General features: G+C 35.7%; 1 long non-coding RNA gene across 1 annotated transcript; it reads right to left on the bottom strand.

Moving 5' to 3' along the window:
* Positions 1-3,683: 3,683 nt before the first annotated feature.
* On the bottom strand, positions 3,684-14,370 carry LOC139687650 (uncharacterized). Its single transcript, XR_011700652.1, has 3 exons — positions 14,113-14,370; positions 5,815-5,982; positions 3,684-5,688 (listed from the first exon to the last, which is right to left on the bottom strand). It is a non-coding gene; the product is annotated as an uncharacterized lncRNA (long non-coding RNA).
* Positions 14,371-14,412: the final 42 nt, after the last annotated feature.

The raw sequence follows: 14,412 nt of genomic DNA, 5'->3' as shown, positions 1-14,412 counted from the left end.
AACTTTGTGGAAATTCATTTCAATTAAATGAAGAATACAATGTAACTTTCCACTCTTTTATTCATGTACAATCAGTTTCAATGCTCAAGTGGCATCATCAGATACAAATTAATCAAGAATAGGTCCATTTATATACCATTCATGAGGGAGAGGAGGGGAAAGAAAATGGGGTTGCGATTGGCGTTGATGGAGAAGGGTGTTAAGCGTCAGGAAAGGTGATTGGTTGGTTGGCAGTGGGGAGGGGGGGTTTTGTTGGGTCAATCTGTGAAGGAAAGGGGTACTTCCAGGATTGGGGAGAGGTATTCAAACAATAAATTGTTAACCAAATGACCCGTTTTTAAATTCTTCCTGGTTTCGAGCTCTTCCCACTTGTCCATCGTCATTCCTTTTTCCATCTGGTTGTACGTGAATAAAAGACAGTGGGAAGTTACATTGTATTCTTCATTTAATTAAGTTCCATGCTTTGAGGACATTAGTTTTTAAGAGAAAATTAATAGCAGAAAAATTATGCCTTCCTAATGAATACTGTAACTTAGCTATGTTCAAATGCTTGATGGCAAACAATGTCTTAGGTGAAGATTCAAAATGAAAGACATGTATGTGAGCCATAGGACCAGTAATGGCTTCAAATGTCCATGTACTTTGCCATATGGCTAAATGACAAATGTCTCGGCCCTAGTGTTGGTTTCTTGATTTTTTTCTCAAATTCCTTCATTGAAATGGCATTGCATTGATTAAAGGTCCTCATTACCCATCATTAAGCATTTATTTTCATGTGAGGTCAAATTCTCAATCAATTAATTTAATCCAATTTAGAAAATAAATAGGTATCCTAGGTATAAAATGCTCATTGGTTGTTGCTTTTAGTCTTCTTAATGATAAGGAAATTTAAACAATTACTAGTACATTAAATCTCATACCATTAATAATTATAATGTAGATCCTATATAATGTAGAAATTTCTTTAAGCAGTGGTGACAAAAAGTAGTAGTGATGAATTGTCAATTCAGGGTGAATGAAGGTGTATCAGTGGCCTTTTCCTCTTTTTGGGCCCAACCAATGGCATAGTGATAACTACCAGCCTTCTGGCTGCTTTATAGTTTTTCTCTCTGAGAATGCAATATTTTTGGGCACACCTAACGGTTAGTGGGACTACCTTTTGCATGGCTCCTACCTTTCTAACTATCTTGCATAAACATCCAAGAATAATTATAATTTCCCCTGTCAACATAACTCCAGGAGCCAATGGGACTTGCACAAGACATTTCATCACATCAAGGTACTGGACATCATACTACATGAAATAGCTCGAGTTATTAAAATGCCTACTCAGTCTAGTATTGGACAGAATAAAGGCTAATAATTTAGAGAGAGAGAATATAACAATTATCCACCAAATAAAATCGGAACATCATCATACCTAACTGGATTATAAATTGAAGCTATTAATTTCTTGATGCTCAAAAATTATGGTATAGTTAGAGTAATTATTTCCAGCTAAACTAAAAATATACTATATTTAAGGTAACTCCCACATTGCAGGTACTGGTTGCATGGTTTCATGTGGTAGCAACATTAACTCAATTTGTCATATAACCTGAATTTCGAAAGTAGATAGGATAGTTAATGGATAGGATTCAAAGAAGTCTTAATACATAGTTTGGCATGGCCATTATTGGTTTACTTTAAAAAGTTCTTTGGCCCAAATTTATGATCAAGGAGAATGTCATGCAGTTACCTTCAAATGACAAGATTATGTTGCTTCGCCCAAATTCAACCTGTCCTCCTTGATATCGTTATTTTCAGACCTCTTTTTAACTTGCATGCAGATTTCTCGATGAATTTGAGTGAAATTTTCTCCAATTATATACCACATATCTTCAGTGGACTTTGGTTAATAAATCTGTAGATGATTGAGGATGGTGTGAAATATAACAAGAGTTGCATTTAGAGATGAGTCATGTTTTATCTTCAAATTCACATATTGAAGTGTAATATCAAAATCAAATGATCCAAGTACACAATTTTTCCCCTAATAACGTTTTAGCAAATATTCTAGGTGGTGATCAATGAATCAATATCAGAAAGATCAATTCAATTATATCCTGAACTCAACATTTGAATCTCAAAAACAGTCGAGATCACAAATAATTCATTGGCAGGACAAAATATTCAAGAATCATCCATCTAATTAATAATTGCTGCCATTCCTTTAAGTATCATGGAAAAAAGATTGACCATATTGAGACAATGGTTGAGAGTATTAACACTTTGGCATGAACTCATTGCACATGCAGGTACATATTTTAATGTTTCCTGTTCGTTAAATTTTACTTTTTTGATTGCTCAAATAATAATGCATTAATATTTGTCTGGAGATTCGGTGCATATTCACACATACAGAAATAAAGGAAATATTAGTAGTAATATTGTAGTTTTCAGTGTCATGTACTTAAACGGTAGCCAATGCACAAATTCAATTAAACATATTTTAGGGCGGGGTAATTGGTTGTGAGGAAGGGGTAGACAGGATACTATGGATGAATAAATGTGAAAACTCTGGACAAAAATATTTGTTTTAATCCCAGGAACAGAATGTCATGAAGAGAATAACGTACACATAATGTGACAGAATCAAAACAGGCGAGTATGAAATAATTGTGTAGCATAGAATAAATTAGTAAAAGAGAGAAGTTTCCTCTTAGTTATTACCATAGAATCAAGATATGGTAGGCAGTTCCTACCCATAAAGGAATTTGAAGGGTTAGTATCTCCGTAGTTAATAAATTAATTAGTTCTGGGGAAGTATAATTTTAATGGAAATGTCCAAAGCAAACAGCCAATCTTGGCATAGATTTTCTCAAAGAATATGAAAAATATATCGATCACCATCTTTAGAAATTGGTTACCAAAGTATTACCATTTCTAACTTCTATTATGTCAAAAGCAATTTAAGCCATGATTCATTGTACATTTGAGGCCTATTTTAGTTTCTTCAAATATAATTAAAAATGAATTATATGCTGTAGCTGCACTATTCATCATTCTCTTATTATTTTATTTGTACCATCTTTCATTGAGTTTGCAAATTCCCCTTAATCCTAATATATAGGCTTCTGTCACCTAGTGACTATATTTAGGAATGAGTCAATGAACACACGTTGCATTCCAGTAAATCTTATCATCAAATGGCTTTCAATTGCTCCCATACTAGGAATGAATTGATCAATCTGGCAGCTCATGGCTTAAAAGAAAGAGAAACTCTTCTAACTATAGCAATTATCATGTTTTTTACAGTAAATTTATTGAAATTGGTCATGCTCCGCTGAAATTTGATGGTAACATCCTTCTACGCACATATAATAAAACTACAAACACAGTAATCAACCCGAAGGTGGGCTTGGTAGGTAATGGTAGAGTTCACCCAGTACTAAGCCCGACCGCGTGTGGAATTCACACATCAGGGTACGGGGGCCAGTTCCTTTCCCTGTGCCGGTTATGGTTTCCCAGGAAGATCTGGTACCCGAAAAATCACATAGCTTGGGTGGAGCCGAGGGTGCTCACAGAGGCTTGCCCAGGGCCCCTCTGGTCCGCAGTCCAACGCTCTACCCCCTGGACTACCACGTCCCTTAAGCATAAATGTAAATGTCAAATAAAAAAAGTTATACAAATGCTTATTTTATTGTTAATTTAACTCGAGGCACTATAAACAGTCTTGTCTTGAAAAAATATCATAAAAAAATTCATATTCAAATACAATGTAAATACAGTATGGAGTTCACTACCATTTAAAAATGGCAGGGAATTAAGTACAAAACTTCACATTATATTGACACATAGAGAGCACTTTTGTAAGGCATTTTTCATTTCTTTCATGTAAATTTATAAAATGTACGAGTTGAATATTTAAACATTTTTGATTCACCACCATAAAAGCAAACAGAGACAAAGATGACAGGTGCGCTATTAACATAGGTATTATGTAAGAAACAATTACATAAAACAGTACAAAACACATGATGATTACCTCCTCTTAGACAGAAGCTTCACTTCTCATCCTAATATTATTCACATAGTGAACCTCCTTCAAACTCATTTTGTTTAATACTTTTTATTAAATAATGACATATTTATTCACATGACATTTTTGGACATGAAAAATCTCAGTTAAATATATTTCTGGAGGCCATCTTTAATTGGAATGCTCCAAATAATAAACGTAGCACAACCTTTAAGTGTGCCCACCAAACATTTCATAACAAAAAAATAATGAAATAAAAACTTTCATTGTACAATTAATAATCAACATAAAATGTAAGATAAAGAGTTGAAATTTAAGTAACTAAAAATCACTAAGCTCACATTGGTTCATAAATCACAAATGACCGGAAGTCTAAAAAATACATGGGGTACCAATACTGATATGATTTGGAAATAACTCAGTTTCACTCTAGATGTTCAGACCATGTGAATGCACTCATACGAAGAAAACTTCCCTAAAATAAACAGAGGACTAGGAGGGCAAAAAACACATTTGTTGCAACATAAAATAAAGAACATGTAAAATGATCAAACTCATGACGATGAAAATATTTTTTGAGCAATACCATTATCAAACAGGTAATCTGGCATGGAATAAAAGTGAAGCGAATCAACCAATGCTCATAAACCATCTAAAAATCTCACCTTTCATTCATTAAATTTTTGGATCACAGGTAACAATGTATTGAGTTTACTGGGACAATTCAAATATCACCAATAATTTGCACTTTCACAATACCCAGCCAATGAATGGAAATTCAATACGTTTATTCTTACAAAATTTGAAATTGTGCAGTCATATTTTTACGTAAAAAATAACCTTTTGTAAAACTTTTCAAAATACTTTCTAGTTCACTTGATTATTCCTAGCACTGAACATGCTGTTGAATATTTTAACAGCATCTCTAGTTCCATCTTTGCGTTTTAATGATAGAAAAGCAAGGTGTGAGAGGTTCAGTGCACCAAAAACGCACACACCCAAAGGGAATGTTTGGAACCATTGGAAAATTACGGTTCCACCAACTTCTGGCGTGATTATCTTGGCAGCGAGTACATTTTCTGACAAGATACATTCTAAGCATAATGGAATTTTATCTTCATTCCCAAACTTGCTCATTACACTTTTTATCAGAAAACTCCACTTGTAATTAAATCGGCAAATATTACAGAATGTTAAAATCTTCTTATCCCTGCGCTGGCTCATAAATGAGAATCCACAGCTATTAATTTGTAATACATTAAACATAAGCCCAAGCACTAACTCATTTTAGGTACCTAAAAAATATGAAAAAGATTTTCAAAAAGCTGACGAATGAATTTCAGTATTTGACAATTTACTTAATAACACTAAAAATAAACAGCCAAGTTAACACTGATGAAATCATTCAACTCCTTCAGAACTATCACTGAATGTGTATTTACATTCAGGAAATCCTTTGATGCATTAGAAACCTTCTCATTGGAAGTCCTTGTATTAAAAATAGCATTGAGGTTATAACTCAAAATTGTCATTCCTTTCTTTCTTGCAAAATATTGGGTAAAATCTAGCACAGTAATACACTCCTGTTCCACAAAATATAACTGCCAAAATTATTCCCACGATTCCCCATGCAGTCAATCCATGGCCCCCTTTCCGCCCTTCTGGAGCTAGAGAACAATAAAATGGTAAGCTAATTAGTGATACTGACTCCTTAAACAAAGCAATAACAATTCAGTGAAAGAAATTCCAACTGACTAAAATAAGCAAACTAATTTTTGGAATTTAAACCTTACTCTTTATTGTTGATTTTTGTGGAGAATATGGATACAATCCCGCATGTGGCATCATTCCATACATATAACCACCTTTATTATACCGCGGATGCACTCCATAGCCCCGTGGAGCTGATTGGCTGGATCTCCCACCAACACCACTCTCCACCTCCGCTGTGCATGCTATAACTGAATAAATAATTTGGCATCAATCACTGCTATCAACAACCATATGCAAAGTATTATTATTATTATTATTATGTGGATGGCCCCTATTTGGCAAGACCAAAATAAAATATTTTCAATATATTCTTAGCTTATTAAATGAAGAACACAATGCATCTTTCCACTGTCCTTTGATTGTGTTCTTCATTTAATAAACATGAACTTCCACAAAGTTGAGCTGGGAAAAATTGAATATTCTTAGCTCTTCATGGAAATAACTGAGTTATTGACATATTTGCAATCCTCTAATCATTTTCTGCAAATCAATATAACATGACCTTCTAAAATACGCTTAACTGCTTCAGGCTTCAATTCATGAAATTTCTGCATTCATATTTAAATGAAGATGCAATAATACTTTTCCACGGATGTTTCATGGTGTTAAGGCATCATTAGGTCCTTGATAATGCTGTCACATGGTAAAGCGCATGGTACCAATAAACAATGATGGAAAAGTAGTATTATATCTGTGTTTTAATATACATATGATCCATTTATTTCTACAATATGAGATGGCAGCACTACAACCTGAATAGACAAGTTAAATGCAACTCGGAAGGTTGTAACAATTTAAAAAAACCAAATGTGCAATTGAATGAAATTTATACCTGAGGCCTTACAATGAGATTTGCCAGGAATTGATGTGTTTGTCAGTTTTGAGTGCATGTATTTCTTACAGTGGGATCTATCGTAAGAGAAAACACCTCACAAATCACATTTTATGGCCTAAGTACTATGAAGGGAGTCTTTAAAAAGTGTTAACTCTGTTCTTCAAAACAGTTAACTTGTCAATGCCTTTAAGTTCATCATTCACCTTGTAGAGCACTAATGCTATGGGATTTGGTCCAATTGCTGTTGCACAAGAGCACACAAATATGCTAAGTACATCATTTCTGAGTCTGATCACATAAGTATGAACATTTGAATTTTGTATGCCATGAGAAAAATTGTTTTTACATTCAGTAAGAAGACAATGATACATAAAAATAGCACAGAAAGTCAGTTAAATTTTTTATTTAGAGGCCAATGAGGAGCACCAATGTGTTCATGAGATTTAAAACCCTTGGCTTTGATTTTTGAAAATAGTCTCAGAAAAGGATGAGGTATGCACTGGTAAACAAAATACTGGGATGCAATGGGAGTAGAATTCTCCATTTTATTAGGACAGTAGAACACTCGCAAATACTGCTTAGTATTTCTGGTAGGATAACAAATGCATGTGAAGTGCTATGATTAGTACCAACAATTTAAAGTGGTTGTCAATTACAGTTCCTATGGACTTCGTTTTAGATGACTGAAGGATCTGTTTCCCTCGAAGTTCAATGTGACCGGACAATTTTCTTTTATTCATGCTGGAAAAGTATAATTGCAGTGATTTTTCAACATTTTGATTTGAAAAGTCCTCCTGGCAGCAAGTAGATAATTGCTAGACTACCACAGAACTATGGTGAGTTAAATTTGCTACAGAGGGTATTGGGACAAGAATTACTGCTAAAGTAGACACTTCATGAGGTGATAGACACTTGGCTCCAGTTCCAATGATTTCCACTGACTATTTGTAGTCAGGAACAGCGGGCAGCAACACAACTTCCTTTTTCACAAAGCAAAACCCCTTTTAAAAAAGGTATGTTGACGCACACTGTGCATATTCATACGATTCAAACCAGTCACGTGAAATGCCTCCGACTGATGCCAACAATTTGAAGTTTTGGTGATTTACATTTTTTAAAGGGTTCAGAAAAGTTGAAAAATATCCACAGAGGTCCTTCACTCTGATCAAGTACTGTTAGTCTGTGGTCAACCATGGAGAATTGATGAAGAAATTAATCTATTCTTTTTGAAGCAATTTTGAAAAGGCCAGAGTAATTGCTCTCTCTCTCAAGATAACCCATAAGCCTATTGTAAAAGCCTTTTTCCATAATTTTGCTTAACTGGTAGCGCAAAGATATTGGTTGATAAGAATCAATGCCTTGTTTATTTGCTACATTTTTATAAAAGCAAGCAAATAAACAAGGCATTAATTCTGGCAGTTTTAATGGGGATAAAAAATCAGAATCTGAGGGACTCTTTGACGAAGCACAGATGAAGGAACTTGATCTAATGGAGCATTTTATGATTATGCTTGGGATTTCATCTAACACACCACTATATTTTGATCCAATGATTTCAGCTGTAACTGTTAATTCATATCCTTTAGAAGGAAAGAGAAATATGCTATGTATCAGGAAGAGTAAAAGTAGGTTAAAGCAATTACTGTTGAGGACATTAAGGGTTAGGTATGCTTCATGTTGAGCCAAAGAAATCCAAAAGGTCAGAGGCCAACTATACGTAGTCAGTGATTATGCTCCCTGGTGGAGTCATTACGGGTGACGATGCTCAAGACATAATGAGACCGACTTGGTCTCATTTATGGTGATCCATATTTCTTAACGGTTGTTGTCTGCATTTCTAACTCCCATTATAGGACCTTCTCAAGGTTTGGCATATCACTCTAATATTACATTCAAATCCTGATAAAACTTGCCTTTTAAAAATATTAAAATGCAATCTAATAAATAATGGGGGAGGGGGGTTCAACCTGTTTCTCTTCGCACAAAATCTTTATCCAGTAGCAGAGTAAAGAAAGAAATTCGAGAAAATGCAAATCTTAAGGTAGACATACGATAAAATTATTATTTTTCAAATTAATATGAATTTTACTATCATCAAATTTTACTACTTAATTTTATTCCATTGTATTTAGTTACTTTCATTCTGGAAATTATAATGACATGACGATCTTTAAAGTTTATGATTCATCATGTCAATTATGGTTCCCTTCCTTAAGCCATTGCAATTCCATGGAATCACTTCTTAACAAATTATGAGCCGAGTGAATAACTCTAATGAGCGAGTAATGAATAAGTATATATATATATATATATATATTATATATATATAAATATATATATAAATATATATATATATATATTTATATATATTTTATATATATATATATATATATATATATATATATATATTTTATTTATATATATTATCTATATTTTATATATATATATATATATAAAACCATAAACACAGTAATCAACCCGAAGGTCAGTTTGGTAGGTGATGGTAGAGCTCACCCAGTACTAAGCCCTATACGACGTGTGAAATTCACACATCAGGGTAGGGGGGCCAGCTCATTTCCCTGTGCCGGTTCTGGTGTCCCAGGAAGATCTGGTACTCGTAAAACCACGTAACTGCAGCTCCACGTGGGTGGAGCTGCAGTTGCCCAGAGACTTGCCTGGGAATCGAACCCGGGACCCTCTGGTCAGCAGTCCAACACTCTACCCCCTGGACTACCGCGACCCACATATATATACATGTTTACATGGGTGGTCTGAAATGTTTCCGACCTCAAAAATTTCAGAAAAAATGTTGTCCCTCTGTTAGGTCGGAAACTATTCAGAGCACCCTCGCATATGTATGTATTAAAGTATGTATGTGTGTGTATACATATGCATATATATATATATATATATATATATATATATATATATATATATATATATATATATATATATATATATATATATATACATATATATACTCATTCATATAGAAACAGATATAAGGAAAAGGGATAGGCACACACATAAAGGACGAACACAATAAAGGTGTGGAAGGCGCAATCGAACGCATCACAAGAGTAAAAATATTTCCTTGACCGGGAGTCGAACACCGGATCTTTCCGGGCGGATGCTCTTAACCACTTGAGCCAGCCCCCTGACGCCATCTCTTGGCGAAAGTATCGGGGCGCATGGCGACATATTAGACCCACGGATGTCAGGGTAAATTACGTTTCCTCGATAGCTCAAGCACCAGAAGGAGTACCAACAGGCGGTAGAGGAAATCATGGAGGATGGTAAAGAGCTAAGTACTATCGAAGAAAAATGGGAAAGTATCAAGATAGGGTTGTCTAAAGCCACAAAAGACACTATTGGAACCGTTGACGCTAAAAGGACTAGGAAACCATGGATCACGGATGAGGTGATAACAAAGATGGATTAGCGGCGAAAATGGAAGAATGTAAATACAGAATTAGGCAAAATGAAGTACAAAGAATTAAACAATAAATTGAGGTGGGTAACAAATAAAGCAAAAGAAGCACAGTGGAAGACGCAGTGCAAGGATATGGAAAGTCTGCAGAGGAAGGGTGAAATCGGTGCGCTGTACAGCAAAGTTAAATCATTATCAAGAAGTAAGAAAGGGAGATCTATCCTAACAATTAGAGATAAGGTGGGTAAGGTAATAGTTGGCACAGGAAAGATCAATGAGAGATGGAAGGAAGACATGAAAAGAACGGTATGGTAAAGAACTTAGACCAACAAAGTTAGACATAGAAAATGAGCATGATGTATAGGAAGATAGCTTAGGTCCAGGCATACTCGACGATGAGATAGAAAGGGCATTAAGGGAGATGAAACTAAATAAGCCCGGGGGGGTGGATAACATTCCCGCGGAACTATTGAAATGTTTAGGAAAATATGGGAGGAAGAGGCTATATGGGCTGATTCATAGTATTTATGAGGAAGGAATCTGGCCGTAAGACTTTGTAAGATCAGTTTTAGTTCCTATTCCAAAAAAGGTAAAGGCTACATCATGTGAGGACTACAGGACAATAAGTTTGATATCCCACGCAGCTAAAGTTGTTCTCAGGATCATAAACAAAAGGATAGAGAGTAGGGCAAATGATTACTTAGGGGATGACCAGTTTGGGTTTAGGAAGGGGAGAGGTACGCGTGATGCCATTGCAGTAATGAGATTATTAATCGAGAGGAATATAGAATACAACCAGGAGGTATTTGCCTGTTTCGTAGATTTCGAGAAAGCATTTGATAGAGTGAATTGGGAAAAACAAATGAGTGTATTGCAGAAAATAGGAATAGATTGAAGGGAAAGGAGGCTAATCCGCAACCTTTACATGTCTAAGACTACTCAGGTGTGAGTGGGAAACGGGGAGTCTGGTTGGGCAGTGTTAGGAAGAGGTGTAAGGCAGGGTTGCCCATTATCACCGTTGCTGTTCAACCTGTATGCAGAGGAAATGATTAAAGAGACATGAGAAGAACTGGAGGCAGGAATGAGAGTGGGCGGGGAATTCGTAAAATCAGTTAGGTTTGCTGATGACCAAGCTTTAATTTGTCAGTCAGCCAAGGGGCTGCAAGCATTGCTGAGTGAACTGGAAATTCAGTGCGACAGGTATGGGATGAGGATCAAAATTAATAAAACAAAGGTTGTGCGATTTTCTAGAAAGAAAAAGGCTAAGCTAGACATTAAAATAGGAGGGCAAAAACTAGAGCAGGTAGAACAGTTTACTTATGTTGGTAGTGTTTTGGACCAAGACGATCAAAGTAGTAGGGACGTTAGGAGAAGAATTGCGCTAGGCAAAGAGGCTTTCACAAGGAGGAGGGAGTTGATGACAGGGACGTTGAGTAATGAAATACTCGTAAAAACTTTGATATGGGGCATAGCTCTGTACGGCACGGAAACGTGGTCATTGAAGCAGGAGGATAGACGTAGACTGGAGGCTTTTGAAATGTGGGTGTGGAGAAGAATGGAGAAGGTGAAATGGACCGAGAAGAAAACAAATGAGGAAGTACTTGGTATGGTGGGCGAAGAGAGGGGTTCGTTGGGTGAAATCCTATGGATGCAGGAAAAGTGGATGAAGGGGGTGTTGACTGCCAGTGGGATGTTGAAGACTGTGATAGAGGGGAGAATGTTGGGCAAAAGAGGAAAGGGAAGGAACAGGATAGGGATGTTGGACGGGATGAAGGGAGTAAGAAAGTACTCAGAGATGAAGAGGGACCTGATGTAGAGTAGGATGCTGGATTTTGTGTTTTGTTAGGAATCACAAAATATTTATTTAGTAGCTGTGTCCATCCAAACACCTACCTTAACCAGTAGATTACCTAATAATAATAATATATTTCTTGATCACTTGATATCAAAAAAGTATATTCATAAGCTGGTGTGCACACCAGTTGAGTTAATACGGATGAGATCAGAAAATTAATGAGATTCTGGAAAGTGAGGTGTAGCTCAAAACAATCCCAGATCAGAAATAATTGATTCAGACTCTTTGTAAGGAAAATTGGTGGGAATGGTTCCTAACATTAAATTGAGGGTAGAGTAAAAGTGAGCACTAAAATAACAAAAAAATGGACCAAAATAAGTAACCTGTCATGCTGGAAAAAGAATGCTTTCTTTTTCTACTTCATCAGAACGGTAGCATACACTAAGGACATGTTAATTTTATCATAACAGTTTCAAAATGCAGGTATGTCTTTTCCATGTTCATCCAGGCAAAATCTGGCATTGGTTAATCATTATTAATTTCACTACTTAATACATTATCATGATGGTGTCCAAATAAGCATGCATTGCAGAGAGAGAGACCTTTGAAATATGCACTACCTATTACAACTAGTTGTGACTTTCCAGTGGTGGCTTGGAACTGTTGTTGGAAGAACATTAGTCAACTGACCAGAGGATGTTGAATTCAAATCCAGGTGAGATATCAAGGCAACTCCACACACAATAGAAATGGTACAATATTCTGGCCAACAAAGTTTAATGGGGAATATCAGGCAAGCACCAAAGGGAAAGAATCAGGGCTTCACACAACCTGAATAGGTTAATGCCACAAGTCATTGGATTCACTACAATGTGAGCTCTAATCTTAACCTTTGGGTCACAATCTGTTTTCTGGTTTTTCTGATAGTTCTCAGACAAACCTGATTTAGGTTACTGCAAATTGCTTTCATTTTCCTATTGGATGAACAATTTTGAAGTTTCACAAAAATTGTACATTGAAATAAAGAGATTACTCCATTATTATATAACCACTATTTGCTATGATTTTGAACGACCTGAAAATTATTACAGAATTATCAAATTTGAGCTGAAGAATCTTTTATATGAGCTCACTTGACATACATACTCGGCGAAGCCATTGAAACCAATGTAACATGGTTTCATAGCCACTATATTTACACCTATGGTTATAAAGTTTCAGATCACCTCAAATGGCAGCGTTGATATATAAGCAAATGATGTAAATTCCCCGTGTAAAGTAAATCCCTCAGGTCACATTGTTAAACTTGGGACAAGGTTACGAAATGCTTGGGTCAAAATATTTCCTTCGTCAACAACTCACCTACGCCAGATAGATATCCGAGGGTGCAAGAACCCCTATTCTTGCTTAGAGAATATAACAGAGTAATAACCATGAAAATAAATACAAAACAAAAAAAACACATAAACGGGTAAGCATATTCACCATTAATACGATTCTGAAAGTAGTTAAATTCTAAAACAAAGATAAAATTTACTGTCTCATCCACAAATAGATTTGATATGATTTAATCTACTTATGTATTGTGACTTTAATCACAATACATAAGTAGATTTGATAACAATGCAACAGCCAAAACAATTCACCAAAATATGAATAATAAACTTAATGCACTTTTAATTTACCGGACTTATTACTCGGTAGCTAATTACCCCTCCTTATAAATTATTATATTTCATATTCAATGAACTATTTCGTCGTTCACATACATCCTGTTGAGAGTAATTTCTTCGTTACACAGGGCAAAATCTACAGATTTCACGATCGTCGACCTATCAATTATTATTACTGCGTGGGAGGAGGCTATTCCCCGACAGTTAACAAGCCTAGCTCTTACTGTGGCCTAAAGAAACAACTCAAATTTAAAATCAACAAGCAGTGAGTGACCTCCACTGTTGAGGTACATAGTAAGATGAATACGAAAACTATGTCTTCTAAACGTCACCCTAGTGCTTGGTATTTCACAAGCAAATTTAGCTAAGCGATGAAAGAAATAGTCTGAAATGATTATCATATTATAAAACTCACACCGATGCAACACTATTCCAAGAGAGAAAATATACTTTAACCGTCCACTCTCTTGATATGGAGAAAATGTACTTTAGAATAAAAAATGGATCCAGGCACTTGGTAACGCCGTACTACACACTTGTTGATTCCATTACAATCATCAAGGGGAAAATGTACACAGTACTTACTCAGCAAAATAGCTATTAATTGGGGACATAGCTTGTCCATTGCTGACCACTTCCGAGTTGACTGTAACGAAGTGTGTGGTGAATACAAATTGCATGGAATGGAATTTAAGGCTCGGCCACTGTTCGGTAGTGCTTCCCCGAATCATCGCGTCATCTGTCTTTCGTTACAGGATGCTTTCGGTGTGTCTCACTGCGGTATTTAATTTCGTGTTGGGGTAGAGACTTCTCTCAATAATTTACAAACGCTAGACAAATTTAGCCGTGAGGTAAAATGATGGGATAGATAAATTTATTAAACAA

The sequence above is a fragment of the Hetaerina americana genome, unplaced genomic scaffold (genome assembly GCF_022747635.1).
Source record: "Hetaerina americana unplaced genomic scaffold, ioHetAmer1.1.p SCAF_2, whole genome shotgun sequence".
NCBI classification, from domain to species: domain Eukaryota; kingdom Metazoa; phylum Arthropoda; class Insecta; order Odonata; family Calopterygidae; genus Hetaerina; species Hetaerina americana.
This window is presented reverse-complemented; position numbering and strand designations above follow the sequence as displayed.